This window comes from Amia ocellicauda (assembly GCF_036373705.1).
Source record: "Amia ocellicauda isolate fAmiCal2 chromosome 11 unlocalized genomic scaffold, fAmiCal2.hap1 SUPER_11_unloc_1, whole genome shotgun sequence".
NCBI lineage: Eukaryota > Metazoa > Chordata > Actinopteri > Amiiformes > Amiidae > Amia > Amia ocellicauda.
The window spans coordinates 491,306-506,301 of record NW_027102659.1 but is presented as its reverse complement, the minus strand read 5'-3'; the positions used below and the strand labels follow the sequence as shown (position 1 = coordinate 506,301).

Below are 14,996 nucleotides of genomic sequence, written 5' to 3'. Positions count from 1 at the left end.
TGAGGTGAATCAGAGGAGAAACGTTCCGTATGATTATTATTAAAATGAACACCAGAGAGCTCAACCACATCATGAATGCCCTGGCCGGCTCACGGAAACTGTTTCAAGGAGTCAACGCCTGCGATCAGCTGCCTAAATTTAAGATCAAGAATTTACCTGCAATGTACATAATCAACACACACCCTAAAAATATGCCCGGAGAACATTGGCTGGCTATTTATCTAAGGGAGGACCATCGTGGTGAATTTTTTGATTCCTATGCAAACCCCCCGGATTTCAGACCTTTCCCTCGGAAGATCAATAACTTTCTGCTCAACAACTGTCAAGAAACCATTTACAGCGGTCGTCAAGTACAAAGTCTTCAGACCTTCACTTGTGGTCAGCACTGTGTGCACTAGCACGCATGCACCGCGGGTTGTTTCCGCCCGGTTTCGAACCAGGGACCTTTCGCGTGTGAGGCGAACGTGATAGCCACTACACTACGGAAACCGACCTGTCCTGGTGTTTCGAATGGCTCCCATCGAAGCCGGCTGGTAAAACGCGCACAGGCGTTTCCCGTGGGCCAGCCTGTGAGATAAAGGTTTCTACACTCACCTAAAGGATTATTAGGAACACCTGTTCAATAACCAACCAATCATATGGCAGTTGCTTCAATGCATTTAGGGGTGTGGTCCTGGTCAAGACAATCTCCTGAACTCCAAACTGAAAGTCTGAATGGGAAAGAAAGGTGATTTAAGCAATTTTGAGCGTGGCATGGTTGTTGGTGCCAGACGGGCTGGTCTGAGTATTTCACAATCTGCTCAGTTACTGGGATTTTCACGCACAACCATTTCTAGGGTTTACAAAGAATGGTGTGAAAAGGGAAAAACATCCAGTATGCGGCAGTCCTGTGGGCGAAAATGCCTTGTTGATGCTAGAGGTCAGAGGAGAATGGGCCGACTGATTCAAGCTGATAGAAGAGCAACTTTGACTGAAATAACCACTCGTTACAACCGAGGTATGCAGCAAAGCATTTGTGAAGCCACAACACGTACAACCTTGAGGCGGATGGGCTACAACAGCAGAAGACCCCACCGGGTACCACTCATCTCCACTACAAATAGGAAAAAGAGGCTACAATTTGCACAAACTCACCAAAATTGGACAGTTGTTGCCTGGTCTGATGAGTCTCGATTTCTGTTGAGACAGAATTTGACGTAAACAGAATGAGAACATGGATCCATCATGCCTTGTTACCACTGTGCAGGCTGGTGGTGGTGGTGTAATGGTGTGGGGGATGTTTTCTTGGCACACTTTAGGCTCCTTAGTGCCAATTGGGCATCGTTTAAATGCCACGGCCTACCTGAGCATTGTTTCTGACCATGTCCATCCCTTTATGACCACCATGTACCCATCCTCTGATGGCTACTTCCAGCAGGATAATGCACCATGTCACAAAGGTTGAATCATTTCAAATTGGTTTCTTGAACATGACAATGAGTTCACTGTACTAAACTGGCCCCCACAGTCACCAGATCTCAACCCAATAGAGCATCTTTGGGATGTGGTGGAACGGGAGCTTCGTGCCCTGGATGTGCATCCCACAAATCTCCATCAACTGCAAGATGCTATCCTATCAATTTGGGCCAACATTTCTAAAGAATGCTTTCAGCACCTTGTTGAATCAATGCCACGTAGAATTAAGTCAGTTCTGAAGGCGAAAGGGTGTCAAACATAGTATTAGTATGGTGTTCCTAATAATCCTTTAGGTGAGTGTATTTTCACTGACCTATTTTGCATTGCTCAAGGACACATCAGGACACTTTGGAAACTCTTTCAAAGGAAGAACGCCCTGAGCTATGACAAGACTTACACTTACCCCAACAAGGTGATGCTCAATGGCTTGTTCAAACAGCTGCTGCTCGTCTTGTGCCACCATCAGACAATCACAGAGCTATTGTGCCTTCTACACCTTACGGTAGCTTTACTTTAACAATAATAATGACGGCGACCACGACGACAAAAAGAAAAACAAGAACAACAACAACAACAACAAGAACAATAACATCATCATCAGATTTTAATTAAAAGTGGCTACACCAGCGTTTACAATTTCAACCTGTCGACGGACGGACGCTCTGAGTCCAACAATTTCGGGAACTCCAATGAAGAAAAGCCACCTACCGCCTCTGGGGAACCACGAGGGCAAGCAGGACGAAAAGGGCCGGCCCACAGCAGGCTCTTTCCGCCCGGTTTCAAACCGGGGACCTTTCGTGCGTTAGGCGAACGTGATAGCCACTACACTACGGAAACCAACCCGTCCTGGTGTTTCGAATAACTCCTATCGAAGCCGGCTGGTAAAACGCACACAGGCGTTTCCCGTGGGCCAGCCTGTGAGATAAAGGTTTCTATTTTCACTGACCTATTTTGCATTGCTCAAGGGCACATCAGGACACTTTGGAAACTCTTTCAAAGGAAGAACGCCCTGAGCAATGACAAGACTTACACTTACCCCAACAAGGTGATGCTCAATGGCTTGTTCAAACAGCTGCTGCTCGTCTTGTGCCACCATCAGACAATCACAGAGCTATTGTGCCTTCTGCACCTTACGGTAGCAACAAATCTAACTACTGCTTTACTTTAACATTAATAATGACGGCGACTACGACGACAACAAGAACAACAACAACAACAACAACATCAACAAGAACAACAACAACATCATCATCATCATCATCAGATTTTAATTAAAAGTGGCTACACCAGCGTTTACAATTTCAACCTGTCGACGGACGGACGCTCTGAGTGCACCGATTTCGGGATACTTCGGAAACTCTTTCAAAGGCAGGACGCCCTGCGATCAGACAGTGCCTGCACTTAGCCCAACAAGGTGATGCTGAATGGCTTGTTCAAACGGCTGGTGGTCTTCCGTCACCACCAGACTATCAGAGCTATACTGCGCCTTCAACTACATAAGAGTAGATAGTAGGGTTTTTTGGGCGCGGCCTATTTTGTTATGACGTATGCCCTAAGCTTATTAATATTCCTACGTCATAATTGGGGGGCGTGATTTTAGGTAGAGTTATTTCCTTAATTATTCCTACGTCATATCCGTCAGAAAGTGTACACCCATAAAACCCTGAACATCAAGGCCACCCATAAATACCCCCACCCCTCTGAAGGCAACGCCCCGAAACTCTCCTCTCTATTTAAGAACCCGCGCTGCTTTTAGGCAATACCTCTTTAATTCTCAGCATCAGAAACATCCCGCTTCTTCAACATGTCCAGCGACATCAACATGAAACCCCGCAAGAAACAATCCCGGGCAAGGGTTCCTGTACTCACCAATTTGAAGATTGAACGCTCCTGGGTGTTGTTCTGGGGGGCTCGACGGGGTTACCGCTTTAAAAGGGATCCCAGCTATGTTGGAGTGGAGCTTTTTGCTTTGGGAGAGAAGGAGGGTACGTTGGAACCTTTTGAGACGGTAATTGAATACTCTTATGAGGACTGGTTGAAGGTGATGGCCTGGAGAGATCTGGGGCTTGTGGATAAGACTCTAGAAGGCTTGCAAGAGGGTCCAAGAGAATGCGAAATGGAGTCTCCGACTCAGGGTTTTGAAAGGTGTGAATGGGAAAGCTTGCAGAACTACGACAGACGACGTGTGGGGTTTTGGAGGGGGGTCTGACGGCTCAGGGGCTACTCTCTTCTAAGAGGGCGGTGTGTCGTGACGTAGTGAAGAGATAGGATAAAAGGTGCAACAATTCATTCATGGTTTAAAATTAAAGAGAATGTCTTACCCGAAAGCTGCGGACGTCGACAGGCTCTACAGGCCTCTTCAAACCCGGGATCACCCCTGGTTCTATTCCCCAGATTTTGTATACACTCTGGAACCCTTTGACTGTGGTTACTCTCCAAGACCTCAGACCCCGGTCCCTCAGGACGAAACAACATGCGGTGCGATGGATGTCCAAATGAGTCTCGGGGATCCCCAGCCTCTGGAGCTCATGGAGGGCCTTGATTTTGCCGAACTGTCTACCGTCTGTGCGTCTCAGGAGGGGGTCAGTCCAATGGATGGAGAAACACCCCACAAACCACCAGGCGACCCAATGAGCATCGGACTGTCCCGGGGGCGTGATGAAGACGCAGGATTTTTGCCCGGGGTATGTGACCAAGTAAGCAGAGTGGTTAAAAGCACCCTGGTGTATATTCTGAGTGCTCTCATCGACCGAGCTCTGAATGAAGTCTGTCGGGGGTGTGAAGTGAATCACCCCAGTCAGTTGAGACACAGTTGTTTGTTTGAACCAGACCGTTACTATTTCCTGTTCTATTTCAACGTGTTTTACAGAAGACTGAACAAACCGTGGCTGAAACCGGCACTAATCAAGGCGCTCTCTTACTCCCACATACATGTCACTGTGGGACAAGTCCAGAAAATCATAGATGAGATTTTGCTGGAGCTGAAAAAGGAGCCGTTTATAATAGAGAAACTTGGGCAGCTGCTCAATGACCTGGATGAGCCGAGTAGAAAAACCGCTGGCAAGCTAAAAGCTTATTTCTTCCGTAAAGAAGTTAAAGCTGGGGGCAGCGACGAAGAATTCGACATCTACGCCACTGATTCAGACTCTGACCTGAACTAAGGGACTTTGAACATGGGGAATGTTCTGGACTGCTTCTGCAACTGGTTCTGTCATCAACACTCAGCAGCTAACCTGAGAGCGCTATTACACCATGTGCTTGACAGAAAAGTAGCCAACGCGAGCCTTTTCTCTACAGATTTAACCATCGATGAGGATCAACTTTCAAACCTGGAAAAGTGAATGGCTGCTGTAACAAAGACCGGGGGGTACGAACACTGGGATGAAGGGCTCAAGGGGGCCAAGAATGATATTAGGCCATTTCATCAACATCTGTATGACCTTTTACTGAGCATGTTTAATACACCTCTGTTTACTTTTAAAATAGGTCATATTGTTGTTTTATTTACATATGTAACTGAGGTGTGTGCCTACAAGATAAAGAAACAGGTATATTTGTTGATATAGATCAAGTAACCAATCATCTGATTTATTTTTGTCTGGACCGTAGAAAAAATTGTTGTGTATGTTATACTTTTCTCAAATGTCTAAAAAGTGGTATCTGCTCTCCTGAAGTTGAATAAAAAACCTTGTATAAAAACTTTGCGCATAGTGTGGGTCTGTGTGGTTATTTGACAGAATGACTCGGCAAGCTCCCCAAATGCAGGAACTATACTACAACCCAGCCAAGATTGGGGGTTTGGCGGGTAAGAAGGGTTTTCAAAGAGGACTCGCTGAGGCCGGAGTGAAGGTTAATGATGTGGTTGTTTCAGAATGGTTACGAGAACAAGACGCCTATACCTTACATAAACCTCTCAGGATTAACTTTAAAAGAAACCGCGTATATGCAACTGACATAGATTCACAATGGCAAATGGATCTAGTCGATATGTCAAATTTATCAAAACATAACAATGGTCACAAATTGATGTTGATGTGTATCGATGTGTTATCAAAATATGCCTGGGCTCGCATTCTACATAATAAAACAGGTCGGGCGGTGACAAGGGCCTTTGAGGATATATTGTCCCAGGGTCGATGTCCTAAAAAACTGCAGACTGATAAAGGAAAAGAGTTTCTCAACAGAGAATTTCAGAATCTACTGAAGAGACACAAAATACATCATTTCACCACCGGTAATGAGCTTAGGGCATCGGTAGTGGAGAGGTTTAACCGCACCATAAAGACCAAAATGTGGAGATATTTTACAGCGGTCAACACGTTCAAGTATTTTGATAAAGTTCAAGATTTTATCGATGCTTACAACCAAGGGTATCACACCAGTATTAAAATGAAGCCTTTAGATGTTGATCAAAGTAATTCTTTTAAGGTCTATAAAAAATTATACCGACCATTTATTAAGAAGGGAAAAACTACTTATTAGTTCAACATCGGTGATGTGGTTCGCGTTTCAAAGCTAAGGAGTACTTTTGCCAAAGGTTATGAAGAAACATTTTCTGACGAATATTTTACAGTTACCGAACAGTTGGCTAGAGACCCCCCCGTGTACCGGTTAAAAGACTATGACAGGGAGGATATAGAAGGAACGTTTTACGAAGCCGAGTTACAAAAAATTATTGTGGGTAAAGACAGTGTATACAGAGTTGAAAAGATATTAGCTGAAAAAACCCAGAACCGGAAAAAATATGTGTTGATGAAATGGCTTGGATGGCCTGAAAAGTTCAATAGTTGGGTCCCGGAACAACAGGTTTGCGATATTCAATCCTTATAACAACATGCCCGCGGGTGTGTTGGGGGCATTACTTTCGATTCTCAAGATGGAATCAGGAGGCTTCTACGTGACTCTACCCAGTAATGCCTCTCTCGATATATATCCTAAAAATGAAATATCCAGTTACACGGTACAATTTGGAAAATCTATAGATCTAAGGGGGTCGTGGGAAGTGGGGTTGGCGGAAATACAGTATCCTTACACTTGGGCTGTTTTACAAGATAAGGATGCCACCTTCGCCATTTTTGATGATGTTAAAAAGAGTCAATGGACATTCACGATACAAGGAGGTTATTATGACAATGTGGATAAAATATTAGATGAGATGCATAAACAGTTCTCAGAAGGCACCCCCAACATCAAGCTATATTACAACCCTATTAAAAACAGAGTGTACAAGGTGTCAAAACCAGGTATTAGCATTCAAACCAGCGGCCAACTGGGGCGTATATTTGGGTTCTATTCTGACACAGAGAGCAGGTTCTCAGAAGTGGTGGGGCGGCTTTTACACTCTTTATGTGTATACGGATATCATAACCCACCAGAGGGTCGGGGATAGTTATGTCCCCCTTTTGAGAAATGTACTTAATAAAGGTAAAAGCAATGACATGGTCACAATTACTTATGACAAACCACACTACGTACCAGTCTCAAAGACCCACTTTGACAACATCACGATCGAAGTAAAATCGGATCAGAATATCAACGTACCCTTCCGCTTCGTTAAAGTTAATGTCAAACTACATTTTCGACCCCTGAAACAGTTTGTACATTATTAAAATGGCTACCTCGAGGGGTTATGTAGATCCTAGCGCCTATGTGGATTATTACAAGATGCAAGATGGAACGGCTTGCCCGGTATTGTAGGAGCCCCCACAATGTATGGCGCCGGTCTAGGAGGACTCTTTCGTGGTCTCTTTAGAATGGCCATACCCCTGCTTAAGAGAGGCTTTGCTATAGCCAGACCCCACTTGAAATCAGCGGCTAAAAATATTGTTAGTGACGTGTTCACCAATGTTATGAACCGGGCAGCTAGCCATGAGCATCAGGAGGGTTCGGGTCTCATGGTAATGGCGAGGAGGGGGGTAAAAGAAGAAACAGCATGTGTCCACCAGGGGGCGACAAAGATCCGTGGCTAACAAAAAACGAAGAATCTCTCATTCTCCAACATATCGTGGAAACACTCGGAGAAGGAAGCAGCACAAGAAAAAACCTGCAAAAAGAAAGTCTCAAAGAAAGAAAAATAGAGCCTCAGGATACATCTTTTAAACATGTCTTTTGTCCACAGTCTATCGGAAGAATGCGTCAAATCAGAACTGGATCTGTTTACAGTTCCATACACTCAAACGAGTATAGATAAGATCATATATGTAGAGATTCCCCCTCTTTCTGCAATTTCAGACACGGCCCCTCTGGAGTTTTTTATAGCTGGCAATGGCGAGGATTATATTGATTTGAATAACACATTTATTTTAATGAACTGTAAAGTGACTGATGAGGATGGCGATGCAATCGAGAAGACGACCAACGCTGGGGTCATCAATTACCCGGTGGCCACCATGTTTTCACAGGTGGATGTGACCCTGGGAAATCGGCTCATTAGTCAAAGCAGCAATACTTACCCCTATAGAGCCATGATGGAGTGTATACTTAATTATAGTGAGGAGACCCTAAGCAAACAGTTCAACCCCGGCCTTTTCTTCAAAGACATCCCGGAAGCTATGGACGACAAGGATCCAGAGGGACTCAATAAGGGTTTGCAAAAAAGAACGGCCTTTTCAACAGAAGGGAGGACCTTTGAGCTAATGGGGCATATCCATGCAGACATATTTTTCCAAGAAAAACTCATGCTCAACGGGGTAGACATTAAAATTAAAATGATCCGTAGTAAAAGTGCTTTTTGTCTGATGACCCCTGATACTGAAAAATATAAACTGACCATATTATCGGCCTCGCTGTTTGTGAAAAAAGTGTCCGTCTCCCCGGCGGTTAAACTAGGACACGCGCAGGCGTTAATGACGGCAAACGCCAAGTACCCGATCGAAAGAGTCTATATGAAAGTCCACAGTATCCCCGCAGGGACACGGGTGATGAACCAGGAAAATCTGTTTCTAGGACAGCTCCCAAAACAGGTTATTATAGGTCTCGTGGATAATGATGCATTTACCGGGGTTTACAACAAGAACCCCTTTAACTTTAAACATTATAACGCGGAATTTATAGCGTTGTACGTCGATGGTGTGCAGGTTCCATCCAGACCTTTTCAACCTGACTTTGAAAACGGCAATGTGGTTCGTGAATATGACAGTGTAGTACTGGCTACGGGTCGCCATCTCAAGGATCAAACTCCCGGCTGATCGATCGCCGGGAATACTGCAGCGGTTACACCCTGTACGGTTTCAACCTGACCCCTGACGAAGAGTGTGGACAACATTTTTCACTGATGAAGACGGGCAATATGCGTTTGGAGATGCGTTTCAAGCAGCCTCTACCACGCACTGTAAATATGGTCGTGTATGCAGTGTTTGACAACATTATTGAGGTGAATCAGAGGAGAAACGTTATGTATGATTATTATTAAAATGAACACCAGAGAGCTCAACCACATCATGAATGCCCTGGCCAGCTCACGGAAACTGTTTCAAGGAGTCTACACCTGCGATCAGCTGCCTAAATTTAAGATCAAGAATTTACCTGCAATGTACATAATCAACACACACCCTAAAAATATGCCCGGAGAACATTGGCTGGCTATTTATCTAAGGGAGGACCACCGTGGTGAATTTTTTGATTCCTATGCAAACCCCCCGGATTTCAGACCTTTCCCTCGGAAGATCAATAACTTTCTGCTCAACAACTGTCAAGAAACCATTTACAGCGGTCGTCAAGTACAAAGTCTTCAGACCTTCACTTGTGGTCAACACTGTGTGTTTTTCTTATTTCATAGATCTAAAGGAAGGTCATACCCCGATATTATGGCCTTGTACAGTGAGGATTTAGGCCAAAATTATAAAAAAGTGGCAGAGTTTGTCAGGACACTGTGGACCCCCCCTTATAACACAATGACTTACGACCCTAGCCAGCCGTGTATACAGATGGGGTGTTCTTGTGAGGATTTTAAAAGATGTCATGCGTGTTAAGGTGAAAAAATAATGAAAACAGCCTTTGAATCATTAGTTTTGTTTTTATTCAACACAATTCTTATACAAAGCAGGGGTTATGGTATAAATAAATGTACAACATTTGAAAAATAAAAAATAAAAATAAAAAATTGTTTGTCGGGTCATTATTTACAGGGGAGACAAATAAAAACATGAGATTAATAAGCTTCCCAACAATGGATAGATCCTGAGGATGGTCGCTCAGCACGGTCAGAGTAATGAGATATCGGAGTCAGATCAGGCTCCACCTCTTTACACAGACGGATTTTTTGTCGCGTTTCCTGGTTAGGAACTGTTGATTGGGGCATGTTCAGACAGGCCATCGCCTGTAGGAAAGCATTCCAGCCTACAGGTCGGCGACTATCGGGTACCTTATTAGTGCTAGTGACACTCTTCAACAAATCGAACATGTGTGAACCTTTGATCAGTAGTCCTTTAAAAACAAATTCACCCTGTTCATTCCAAGCCGTTACCCGCGGTTTCTGAACCATTTTGTGCAGGATATATTGTGCATGTCTTTTGCTTCTGGCCGGCATGTTTCTCAAAACATCCGTTACAACATCTCCCTCTGAACTCTCTACAGGTTCGGTCACCGCAACATCTTTATCAACCGTTCCCCCCGCATCAGCCCCAGAACCATTTTCTTGAGAGGCCATGGTTAAAGTTAAAATGTTTTGATCTTTTTCACCCTGTCTAACCAGACGGAGGTAGCGCTGTAACGTGTTGGTATACAACTGGGCTTTGGAATACTGATTTAAATCGGCCCTGGCCTGTATAGCTTTCATTTCAGAGTCCAGGTTGTTTTCGGCCGTTTGTCTAATGGGCTCTGGCCCGACAACATTTTTTCTCAGTTTCTCAAGCTGCTCCTGAGGGATCAAAAACATTTTCTGAGCATATTCCATTATTAACCCACTCTGGAAGCTAGAAGACTGGTTAGGAAAGGCACGGCTATGCTCAACAGCGGTCCTATAAAACCCCCGGTTTGATTAATCTTCTTTCTTTTTCTTTTAATAGAATACTTCTTATTAGCGATGATCTTGATAACCGCTTTTTGTTTTTTGAGTTTAGAATGTTGAGAAGGGGTTAGGGGTATATTACCGCGTAAGATGTTAAAAGCTATTTCACACAGGGACTCGATCAAATCCGAGGGGGCCCCTGCCAGCACAGCTTTCCTATGGCGCGGGCTCCTCTCAAATAACATTTGCAAAAGCGGCAGATTTCTTTTAATCCGAACAGACATTCTTATTTATTTCCTTTTCTTTAGCACATAGACTGCCGGCCAATCGTGCGGGCACAAACCTGTTCTTAGGCGAAAGTCTTCTGGGGTTTGTGCATTTAATTCCGCAATCAAGTACCCGTAGGGTTTTTTGGTGGCATCCTCAAATGCCTCCAAAAAGAACTTGGTCTGGTTAGGGTACATTTGACGAGCCAAGACGGTGACCTGTAGTTTATCTCTGGGGTTTTTAAAAAGAATTATATAATTGGCATATAAATTAATAGTGCGGCTTTTTTTACCTTGAAAAAATAGATTTTGAACTAAATAAATAATACTTAAATTCCTATGATGAGTGTACTTTGTGAAAGCTTTTTCCACTTCACTGTTGTCACCGGCCTGCTCCATCAGGTCATCAAGGATCACTAGGTTAGTATTACCGGGCGGGAACAAGTCATCGCCACACAACGAGGCGGGGAGACCTTGCACAAATTTCAGATTATTTTTTTTCGAAGCCAAATCATCGTAGAGAGGTTGCCAGCAAGAGAAACACCACACTATGTTGTCAAGAGCTTGGGACACGGTTGCGTCCACATCTTCTATGATGTTCTTTATAAGATAGCTCTTCCCCGAATTGGAGGGACCGGCTATAATACAGGAGAAAGGGTGTTGAAGTCTGTTTTCAAAACCACCGCTAATATCCATAAGGCAGAGTGGTATAATCAGTCTTCAACACTCTTTTATTGTACACCACCCTGAACCGTTTGTTTAGTGATCTATTTTCCAACGTGTACCCCTTTTTATTGCGATAGATCTGATTTCCGGCTGTAATAATCTCACGAGGAGGCGCGTCTTTCTCGGTTACAAAACTTTCTACCAGGGTCGTCAGAGACTTGATGTTAATGAGCTTGTTGTTACAATGGTTCAGAGTGAAACCCTTAACTTTCATACAGGTCTTACCCGCAGCCGTTCTGTATGCGTAAGTCTTAGGACCCCCTGAAACAAACTCCACTATGTGGTCCTGAGGATCTAGTTCGCTCGTTAACTCCCCAAGGTAGTCCCCGAGGGGAGGGACCCAATCCCCTGGCCTGGTGACAAAGATTACAGAGTCAGTATCATGATAGAGCGTGCGTTCCTGCAACTGATCCATTAAGTTGTACAGTTCAAGCCGGGCGTAAGCCGAGGTAAAATCCGCTATGAAAACATTAACGTTCCCCTGTTTGGTGGGGAAATCTTTAGGGGCCCTCCACTGGACCTGTGCCACGTGGTCATTTAAGAATTGAAAGTGTGATACTGCATGTTGTTTGGAAAACATAAATTCTATGAACAGTTCAGGGGTTTTAATCAAGGTTGTGTTTAGACGGTAATTTCTTTCCCCAAACTTACCCCACAGACTGTTTAAAATCAGTTTGGACATTTGTCTCTTGGCGGGGTTTACAGTTATGTTCCCCGGCTCTAGACGGATCCCTTCCTTTTCAAAATATTGCTGAACGTATCGCTCTTTGGCCGCGGAGTCAACACACCATGAGGGATAGCCCGATGCCTCCTGTTTCCCTTTCAGATGGGTCATAATGTAATCAGCAAAAAGAGTATCAGTTTTTTCAGAAAAATGCCAAACCTCATACACCTTACCGACTCTGTAACCTTTCTCCACCGCCTTGTCAAGCTCAATGCTACACCAGACACCCGTCAGCGCTCTCTCTTCATCACTGTGCAGACAAGAGGTAGTTTGATTTTCAGTTTCCACACACGTTCTACACAGAGGGAACATCAATTTTCCTGAACACCTGTAAGGCAACACGGGTAAGAACAGCTCGCGAGGAGGGTACATGGTGACTTTGATCAAACTAAAGTAATGTCCGATTTCGAGAAAGTCACGATAAACAATGGTTGGACGCCCCACCGGGTACATTTTGGTCTTGTTGACATAAGGGTACAGACTGGTGAAATCATAGTAATCTACTCTCTCACCCTCCTTTACCTCATAATGTAAACAGAGGGCATTGGTACGACCCCCAAATAACGCATCCCGGGGCTCTAGACATTCAGGAAAGTCCAAGGTTTCCATAAACCATTGTACCCCCGCATCCTGTTGCTTCAGGGTCGTCCACTCGTGTTCCCAAATCACCAGCACGTTCAAACCATAGGTGTTTTTTAAAGTTTCAATTCGTTCCTGGAAATCATAGTAGATATCACCGCAGAGTTTTTGTGATTCGGGGTTAAAGGTGTTTGGGTCGAAGCACTGAGGACAGCCATGGTAAATACAACCAGCAAACTCATAAGCGGTACGCCGCCCGAACACGTCGCTAAAACCGTCTAAGTAGTAAGGCCCCATTTTGACTTCCCCTTGATTTAAAGCATGTCTGATGAATATGTTATCCCGGGCACTCAGGTATTCCAGCCACTGTATGGAGACAGTCGAAAAGTTATTTTGTCTAGCACGATAGTTGTCAGAAGTGGTGACCGCTATAGTGTTTCTCTGCAAGAAATTGGACCGATACATTTTCATGCAGAGAGACACTATGGTCACACTTTGCAAAGGGTCGAGACCCGATGTGTTGATAACCTCGGCGCAGAAACGCACACAGGCTTCTTTAAGGATCACCACATCATTTTTACAATAAGCGGCCATCTCTTCTCGGAAATCAAAAACACCTCACTTAACCGTATTGTACCATTTAAAGAATTCCTCCCTCTCATGAGACATCATAGTATCAACCCCATAATAAGAGGCGGGCGGGTAGGACCCTCGATAATTTTGAGTGTCCTTAGTATTAAAAAAATGGCAGAACCAACCTTTCTTCTGAGCCTCAAAACCCAGAGCCTTAGGCAAAGCGCTCAATTTCATGGGGAGGAAATTTAACGAGTCTATGTAACGTTAGTTGAAAGCTTCGTCGGTGAAACACATGATCTTGCTACCCTGAGCTATTATTTTTGGGGTCACCCCATTTTCCACCAGATACTTCATCAAAATGTAAGAATCATAACCCTTAGCATTGTGGGCAATAAATGTGTAATTGAGGTATTTTGGACCGCGATACCGCGTAAAGAAATCCCTGACACAACTCTCACCGCTAGCTGACCACTCACGATCCAACATGTCAATACAGTGTATATAATTAGCAACGTGGACCCCGTTTTCTTGCCGGCATTCAAAAGCAAAAAAGACATACCGGTTGTGCGGCGGCTCCTTTTTAACCGGCTGAATAAAGCACTGGTGTTCGGACCCCGAGGTTAAATCAGCATTACAGATCCTGCATCTCGGCTCCAGACATTTGTGTGGTTTAACCTCATGAAAATGGTACTGGAGGCAACACTGCGGGCAATATTTAGTTTGATCACAATAACTCAGTTTTTTAACCCCCTCAGCAGCGGCCCTCTGTACCTTATGCTCGGAAAAACAGAACGTTGAGAGACAAATCCTTAAGCAATCTTTACATTGGATGGTAGGGGCCAAACCCTTACGACATTGCGGATTGAAACAGACGTTACAGTAACCGTCACAGCGGTGCTTAAGCTTATCATTGAAGGCCTTATAACACCAATGACAAACATACGAACAACCCAAAAAAGCCGTCAAACTCTTTATTCCAAATTAATGTCTATCACCTAGGAAGAGAAACAGTGTCTGTGTATGGGTTTCAGGATGTGTCTGAAATTTAACAAATACTTCCTTTACCTCACAACGGTACCACACAACAATTTTTAAAGACAACAACTCCTCAAACTTGGTAATGTCTGAAAAGGCAACCATCTGTTGAGAGTTTAAGCCGGCCCTCTGATGAAGCATTAAAGCCTCTTGCAGAGCTTGGGGTTCAGGCATGTCGGGGGTGAGTAGTTTTATTAAACTGTAAGCAAAACAGAGCTTATTGTCCCCACTGGAACTCACCACTAATTGCCTGAGCTTGGTCCTAATTATGTCGTTCTTCAAGCATTTCGACAGTCTTCTAAGCGCCCCACCCTCAGGGTTACGAACCACATTCATTACCAGAGACAGACTTTCATCAGCTAAGATGGCTGCGTTACTTTGCAATAACGCTTCGATTTTAGCCAGACATCTAAATTATCTCCACTCAGCATTGCAGATAGGTTGCTAAACAAAGCATCCCCTCTGAGTTCTAACTGTACAACATCTCGAGGTCTGAACCTGTTCAAGCATTTTCTGCAAGGCCTCGTGTATGTTGACAAATATTTCTGCATAATTGTCACAATTTAAAAGTTCTGCAAAAGTAAAACGCTGAATCATTTCAAAATTGTTATAGGCCGGTCTATCTATAATCACGGGATCACTGGTACTCTTGGACACATCATCATTTTGAACCAAGCCTTCACCCCCT

The 14,996-nt window shown here is 44.2% G+C and overlaps 1 non-coding gene across 1 annotated transcript; it reads right to left on the bottom strand.

The window, feature by feature from the left end:
• Positions 1 to 416: 416 nt before the first annotated feature.
• trnav-cac (transfer RNA valine (anticodon CAC)) lies at positions 417 to 489 on the bottom strand. Its single transcript has one exon. It is a non-coding gene; the product is annotated as a tRNA-Val (tRNA).
• Between the last annotated feature and the right edge of the window lie 14,507 nt (positions 490 to 14,996).